Source organism: Monodelphis domestica, chromosome 4 (genome assembly GCF_027887165.1).
Source record: "Monodelphis domestica isolate mMonDom1 chromosome 4, mMonDom1.pri, whole genome shotgun sequence".
Classification (NCBI taxonomy): domain Eukaryota; kingdom Metazoa; phylum Chordata; class Mammalia; order Didelphimorphia; family Didelphidae; genus Monodelphis; species Monodelphis domestica.
The window spans coordinates 400,209,590-400,217,569 of record NC_077230.1 but is presented as its reverse complement, the minus strand read 5'-3'; the positions used below and the strand labels follow the sequence as shown (position 1 = coordinate 400,217,569).

Here is a 7,980-nt window from a genome sequence, read left to right as displayed (position 1 = left end):
AATCTTTCCAGCTAGATCCTTAACTCCCTAAAGACTGATTGCTTTGTACTTTAGTATTGTCTTAGCATCTGTGTCAAGACAAATCTATTCGCAATCTTCAGGTCTCCCACTTTTTCAGTTTTCTTCTGGTCCCCACACCAACTACTTATTCTTCAATCCAGTGACTTGTTTCTCAAACAAGTCACTCCATGACCAAATGCTGGGCATGCTCTCCCTCCTCATCTTTACCATCTGACCTCCTTCAAGTGCCAGCTAACATCATACCTTATGCAAGAATCCTTTCCCTATCCTCCTGAATTCTAGTGCTTTCCCTCTTATGACTATCTCTGATTTAACCTGTATATAGCTTGTTTGTACATAGTTGTTTGCATGCTATCTCTCCCAATTGATCTGAGTTCCTTGGGAGTTTTTTTTAAATGGGATCTGTTTATTTAGTGGTCTCAGAGATTTTTTGGGTTCCCTTCTTTAAAACAAAGTTAAAGAAACCCAAATGTCTCAAAGTAACAATGTAGACAATGTTATATTACCCAAGGATACCAGGAGATCCATTTTATCAACAACTTTATAGCAAACCTTGAGAAATATCTGAACTGAGGTTTGGTAATAAGTCCTCTCCACCCACAAGAGCTGGACTAGCTTCTTTTGTCTTTCTTTGTTATACCCTGTGCTTAGCACAATGCCAGGCACCCGACAGGCGATTAATATTTATCTATTAACTGGCTAAAGAAATATCGATTGTCAGTTCTTTCTGGAAATGAATGACCTGGAAAAGAGAAAACCTGGGGTTGGGAGCCGACCTGAGAATTGCCCTCATGTCTGGGAAGGGCTCTCCTAGGATAAAGAGCTTTGAGTGGCCCCTGAGGGCAGAAGTAGGAGCCAAGGCTGGACGGAAGAAGCAAAGATGACGATTTGGGGGGGGGGGGGGAGAGAAGGGGTGATGTCCAGAGAACCCTTTGGAAGCTCAGCAGCCTGGGATTGGGCAGGGCTGGCTGCCAGAAGGGGCAGTGGGTCGCAGTCATTGGAAGTCTGCAAGGATCGCGTGCCTACTGCTCAGGCATGTTAAAGAGGGGGATTGGCGGTCAGGCCCGCCGGGGGTCTGCACGTCCAGTCAACCCCCCGCCCCCACCAGTTCGGGGAGGCTGCTTGCTCTCTGGGCCCAGTGACTCAGGACTTGGAGCGCTTCCTCCCAGCCTCCTCGCCTCCCTGCCTCCTTCTCTTTGGAGTGGGGCCCGGCTGTCAACCGGCTAGTGAGCTCCGGGTGTCGCAAGCCAGTTCATGGGTCAGGCTGCACGGACAAGATGACCTTTCTCAAGGGCCCACAGCCCCCCTCCCCTGGGTACCCTCCTTGTTAGCTCGGGCTCCCGAGCCACCAGGGTGCGCTGTGTAGGTGTCCCCAAGAATTCTCCCTCCAGCTCCGGAGCTCCGGCCCCCCTTTGCTTCTATAGGCTCGGGACGCTTGGGATTCTCGTTTCCCATTGGCTGGAGGTGGTGCCAGTTTCTCAAGTTGGGAGGCAGGCCCGGGTGACGCGCCCAGGGACGAGGGCGGTGCCTGCGGCTCGAGGGAGCGAGGGCGGGGCGGGGCTTGGGGTGGATCCGCCGCTGTCTCCTTCGCTGTCTGCCGCCTTCGCCGCCGCCTCTACCCGGGCCAGTGTGATCGCAGCCGTCTTGGAAGTAGCACCCAACCCCGTAGCCGCGTCCCTGCCTCCCTCTGTGCCCCCGCGTCGCCCCTGGGATGCGGGGCCGCACCTCGCCATGACGGGCTTGGGTCGCCCCGCTCTCCGGCTCCGGCTCCAACCCCAGGCAGCGGCTCCTCTAGGGGTGGTGCTGCGGCGCGGCGCCGCTGTCCGACCCGGCGCCTGCTGACTGCGGCCCCCGCTTCTCCTCCTTCTCCTTCTCCGCCGCCGCGCCCACGCCCAGGCTCGGCTCTTCGTCCGGAGGTGAGGCCAAGGAGGGCAGGATAGGGGTGGGGGGGCCCGTTAAGGGAAGGGGAAAGAGGGAGGGGCTGCGGGGAGGGGGCGCGCGGCCCGGGAGAGGGAGAGAGGGGAGGGGGCGCGCGCGCCCGCGGGCAGGCATCCCTCGGGGGGAGGGGAGAGGGGGAAAGCCGAGGAAGGATTAAGGGCGGGGGAAGGCTGGGGACGCAGTTTAAGCGATTGACAGGCGAGCGAGGGCCAGGAATTTGGGCGAGCTCTGCCTCACCCCGAGTCTGTAAGGCGGCCCCCCTCTCCGCTCCACCCTTCCCTAGATTCTTAGGGCGTCGAAAGGGAGGTGTGAAACTGGGGAGGTAGCCCCCCACTGGGTGGAGGGGGGGGTGGAATCTGTGAAGCTTCTGGGCATCCTTTCACCCTCTGACAGCTGGTATTGCAGGGAGGAGTATCAAATGGACCCTAGTATTCCTTTTCTCTCTCTCTCTCTCTCTCTCTCTCTCTCTCTCTCTCTCTCTCTCTCTCTCTCTCTCTCTCTCTCTCTCTCTCTCTCTCTCTCTCTCTCTCTCTCTCTCCCCTCTTCCTCCTTTTACCCCTCTCCCTTTTCTGTCTCCCTTTCCCCCTCCTCCCCACTACCTTCCCCCCGCCCCTCCTCTTTTCTCTCTCTTCGCCTCCTCTCTCCACAGAAGGGAAGGTTTATTATTTTCTCGGGTGAGTTGATTCTCCACCTGGGTTAGCAAGTTAAGGCTTTGATTATGGACCTGATCACCTTTTCCCTGTTGTTTACCCTCCACTTCTTGCAAGACACCAGGCCAACTGTGTTCTTGCTGCTTCTACCTCCAAGGTGCTGGCTGATATGTGCTAACCTGATCTCGAAGCAGTTGGATGCCAGGATTCTCCTGGTAGTTCTTTCCAGTGGCTCACAGACAAGCTGGTTAATTTATTTTCAGAAGGTGGGGAGGTTCTGCGCGATTTTTACCCTTTCTGTAGAAAGGGTATTCCTTTCTTAAAAAATCTTGTCCTCTCAGTTTTTCAAGTCTTTGCTGGCATTCAAAGCTTCAGTTAGGAGTGCAATTATTCCCTTTTTTGAGACATATAATGGGACTGAAAAAATGGAAGGATCCAAGGCTAGAAAGAGGAGAGAGATGGAGAAGGGGCTTATTCAGTTATATCCAGATGTGGTAAAAAGCTGTATGTAGTCTCTGTATTCACAGTACAGAATTACCATGGCAGCCATATTGGGAGGATGATCTGACAATCCTTTAGGAGCCAAATCCAGGCTGCTGGAAGGTACAGAATGACAGCCCTGGCTGCTTTCAGGGTGACTGGTTGCATTAGAGGCCAAGTTATGGGGGTTGGGAGACTGCTGGAGTAGGCTAGTCATTGTTCATGTAAAACAAAACAATACATTCCATTTCTTAAAAGCAGAATTGAGCTTTCAGGGCATATTTTTTTCATTGGTGAATTGTAAAATTGGCTTCAAAGTTCAACTGCCCTTAAGCTTTCTCTTTTCCCTTAGTGTGAGATATGTTACTGGATTTACCCTGAGTGGGCTTGCCTGAATGTATTCTTAATATATAGGCAAATAGAATTTGTGCTAAGGTTAATCTTATTAGATACTTGATTCAGCATATTTTGTATATCTTTAAAGTATCTCAAACTATGAATGTTAAATAAAAATATTCAAATGATGGGGGTTTGGTCCACCAATATAACCAACGTCACTAGTTATTTTTAGATAATCTTTAGACTGCCCACAGAGGATCCCTTGCTCATGGGTCTCGATGTTTTAGGTGGTCGATTCACTTATTACACATGGTGCTTTGTGTCATAGTATATTTCTGGGGACCTGTAAAATCTTTAAATGGAAGTGCAATGTTTAGCATGTGGCAGCTTTTACAAGATATATCATCTCTGATTTTATGAAAAGGGTGCCATTTTGTTTCTCTTAGTATAAATTAGCTTACATTTTAACTCAGCATTACTTCAGATAAACAGTAAAGTATGACATATTTCCTGCTTTAGTTGGAATAATAGTTGATTGGATTACTGAGTGATTATATTCTAGAAGGGTGAAGTGAGTCTTCACATTATCAGAATCCTTCATATTATTATCTCAGTTCAAGTGGAAAATCAAGTCCCCTCACCTAGAGTTATCTACAGTCACAGGACTAGAATAAGACCTTTAGAGATCAGTTTCCAGCTTTTGTGTTCTCTATTGGGAAAAAAAGACTTCTTGAAACTAGTTAAATGAACTCAACTTAGAATTCTTTTTATGAATATAGTATATACAACCTTAATAATTTTGGTTTTAGGCCTTTCTTTTAAAGATTTGGAAATTCTTGTGTAGTTCAAGGCATGTAGACACTGAATAATTTTCAATTAAGGTATGGCAACTTGTAATTGGCTATGTAATTTTGATTCTTTTTTTCCTAATTACAAAAATATTATTTTAAAAAGTAAGTTAGTTTTTTAAAAAACACAAAGATTGAAGAATTCTATCTAAATATATTTTCAACACTTATTTTTTATGTGGGACTTGATTAACTGAATAATGCATCAAATATGGAGCCAGCAAAATCTTAGGTATTTGTGAAAGTTTGTCCTCTGACAAATACTTTTCTAAAATTTGTCAGACTGAATTATAGTGTCAGAGTTTTAGAACTGGCTGTTTTTTCCTTTACAAGACTAGATATGAATGCAGCTTCTCCTCTTTCATGTTCCCCAGTTTGAATCTATGAAGTGAATAAATGTCTAAGAATAGTCTGCCAACAAAGTGTTTCCAAGGCAAGTGATTCACTCTAGCTTATTTTTCTGGATGTAGTCTTGACTTATATAAAAAATAAAATAAAGAAATTAGACTTTTGTGCTCTCCCTTATATATCCCTTTCTAAGGTTGCTGACCCTAGCAGGTCTTTTCCTGAAAGAAATATATCTTGCTATTTGACACGGTTCATTTCTTTTTTTTTTTTAAACCCTTACCTTCCATCTTGGAGTCAATACTGTGTATTGGCTCCAAGGCAGAAGAGTGGTAAGGGCTAGGCAATGGGGGTCAAGTGACTTGCCTAGGGTCACACAGCTAGGAAGTATCTGAGGCCAAATTTGAACCTAGGACCTTCCTTCTCTAGGCCTGGCTCTCAATCCACTGAGCTACCCAGCTGCCCCCACATTGTTCATTTCTGATAAATTTGAAATTAATAAATTGCCTGCTACATTCTATAACTGTCTTTTGGAAAAATTGGCCTTATTTAATGGACAGTACTGAATTTTTACAATCCTTGTAGGAACGTGAGAAGAAAAAAAAACCAAACCTTTTAGGACTTTCTTTTTCTTGGATAGTTAGGTTGATAGAAAAATTAGGAAAAAATTATACCAGCATGTTTATGAAGCAGAAAACCTACCAAAATGTGCCTTGACTTTTTCTTGAAGTAGAATTTCTTCTTAGTGAGCCAGTGGTCTTTTTAATGTTTTCTCTAGGATCATTATCAGTTAATATTGGATGCCTAAGTAGAGACCAGTGGAATCCTTGACTTTCAGTTATTTATAGATGGCCATTTGTAGTTTGTAGTTATCCTGAAGTTGCGGAAACTCATTCGTTTTTATTCATTCTATTTTCAGCGAGGACTAAGAATTTTTTCCCTTTACCACTCCCATCAACCAGCCAAAAGTGATTCAAATTCCTATAACATTTGTTGCCTGTGTTTGAGTCTTTATCTTCCAAGGAGACTGTAAGTCTCTGCAGGATAGGGGACTAGCTTATACGCTATCTATAGCCTCTTCACTTCTTAATGATTTATGTTATGTTTCATATTTAAATTGAACATGAAAATTCACACTTACAAGATGTATGAAGCAGGGAACAGATTTGTTGTATGTTACTTGAAAAGACCTAAAATGTTGGATAAGACTCTCTGTTAAGCATTTATGGGAGGTCATGACCAACAATGCTGCAGTTAAGAAGGTGTAGAAGGATTGAGACCAGTACCATTAGAAGGAATACTCCATATAGTTATTGTTGTTGTTTTAGTCATGTTTAAATCTTGACCCAAGGAGCATACTGACCATGGGCCTTTCTTGGCAAATATCTTAGAGTAGTTCGCCATTTCCTTCTTCAGTGGATTAAGGGAAGTGGTTTAAGTGATTTGCCCAGGGTCACACAACTAGTCACACAACTGTCTGAGGCCATATTTGAACTCAGGTACTTGACATTTAACCACCTAGCTGTCTCCTTACCCACATGGACAAGATCCCAGATTCTTTGAAGTATGGGAATACTTAAATATTTGCCTTCATGGAATTTTTAGGTCCCCTTGGCCATATGTTCCAATGAATGAGTTCTCTTACTAATTTATTTACTTTTGGTATTTTGAGTAATTTTCTTTATCCCTTCTCAGTTCTAATTAACTTGATTTCTAAAGCCCATGAACTTTCTTCCATTTCAGAATTGGTTTGAGTAACACAGAGTAGAGAGTGCCATCCTATAGTGCTCTAAAATACTGTGGTTGCTGAAAGTAGGATAGCATTTTATTTGATTTGTCAAGCTATCAGATCTTTAACTCAAGAACGCATCTTTGTGTCCTTTAAATCAAGGACACATTCAGTGACAAAAAATAAATGACAAAATAGGATATAACAAAATTTGCTTTACTTTCTCTTTTCTAGGAACACTTTTTTAAAAAGTCAGATATCTTAAGTTAGAATGTTTTCAAAAGAGAATGAAATTACTGTGTAGTTGACTCCGTTTTTTTTTTAAAGCAGTTTCTTCCTCATCTTTAGCAAAGATTCAGAGCACAGGGCTTTCCCTCCATCCAGTTATCCTTTGCTTGTGCTACATGACCTATCAATACAATATTCTTTTGGTGATGCTTATGGCTGTGCAGCATAGAATAGCACAGTCTCTAAAGAGTTAAAAGTTTTTGCTTGAAGGGCAATGGTTTACATGAGTAGGGTGCAGATTATTACTCTCAAACAATTGTACAGGATAAACATCATCAATATTAGCAAAGAAGTATAAGATCAGAAAGGGAGGTGTTAGTTTTTGTTATTGCTAAAACAATTTTAGAAAAAGGAAAGTGCTTTAAAAGAGATTTCCTTACTAAGATTTCTATATTATGCTTTTTTCCTTTGGAAAAGGAAACTAAAGCACTGAAGTGAATTGTTGATATTTACTTTCAAAAGTCCCAACTTCTGGCTAGTCTATTTGCATATATTTTATTTTCAGAATTTAAAAGGAAATAGTTTCTATAATCATAAATATCATTTTTATAATTATAAACTTAATTATTAATAACATCTAAGAAACATACATAATAGGGACTAAATCGCAGATAACACCCTCATTTAAGAAAGTAGAACCAACTAATTGAAATATGATAGTTGGGAACCACTGGCTCCCTTTTTCTAAGTTCCTCTGAAGTTCCTTCTATTCCCTTTGACTTTGCTTCCTCATCCTTTCTTTTTTAATGCATTTTTATTGATATTGTTTGCTTTTTTTTTAACATCACCATAGTTTACCCCTCTCTCCTAAGAGCCATCCCATATGACAAATAATTTTTTTAATGATAAGGAAGAGGAAAAAAAATAAGTAAAATTGATCAATATACCAAAAAAAGTCTGAAAATTTGTGCAACGTATAGCTCATTCTGGTAAACTTCCTACCTCTAAAAAGGGGCAGGGTGGATGTAAGTTCTCATAATATTTCTTTTTTTTTGTCATGCTTATTTTTGTTTGTTTGAAACAAACCCTTACCTTCTGTCTTAGAATCAACACTAAGCATTGATTCCAAGGCAGAAGAGCAGTAAGGGCTAGGCAATGAGGGTTAAGTGATTTGCCCAGGGTCACAGAGCTAGGAAGTATCTCAGGTGAGATTTGAACCCAGGACCCCCTGTCTCCACTCCTGGCTCATGATCCACTGAGCCACTTAGCTGCCCTGAGCCTTGCTTATTCTTTATAGTTTTGTGATATTCATTTTTAATTGTTTTTGTGATTCTTCGCACTTACTTTGTTGTAGTCACTGCATACATTACTTTCTTGATTGATTAGTTTGTGTAGATTTTTC

At 42.6% G+C, this 7,980-nt stretch overlaps 1 protein-coding gene across 22 annotated transcripts in view; it reads left to right on the top strand.

The window, feature by feature from the left end:
* The first annotated feature begins 961 nt into the window (after positions 1 to 961).
* The window catches only part of KIF1B (kinesin family member 1B), a 186,528-nt gene continuing 179,509 nt past the window's right edge, over positions 962 to 7,980 (top strand). For all 22 annotated transcript variants that reach the window (XM_007491595.3, XM_007491593.3, XM_056795793.1 and 19 more), the window contains exon 1: positions 962 to 1,937. The gene's annotated coding sequence lies outside the window, so the exon portion shown is untranslated. The remainder of the gene's footprint in view (positions 1,938 to 7,980) is intronic.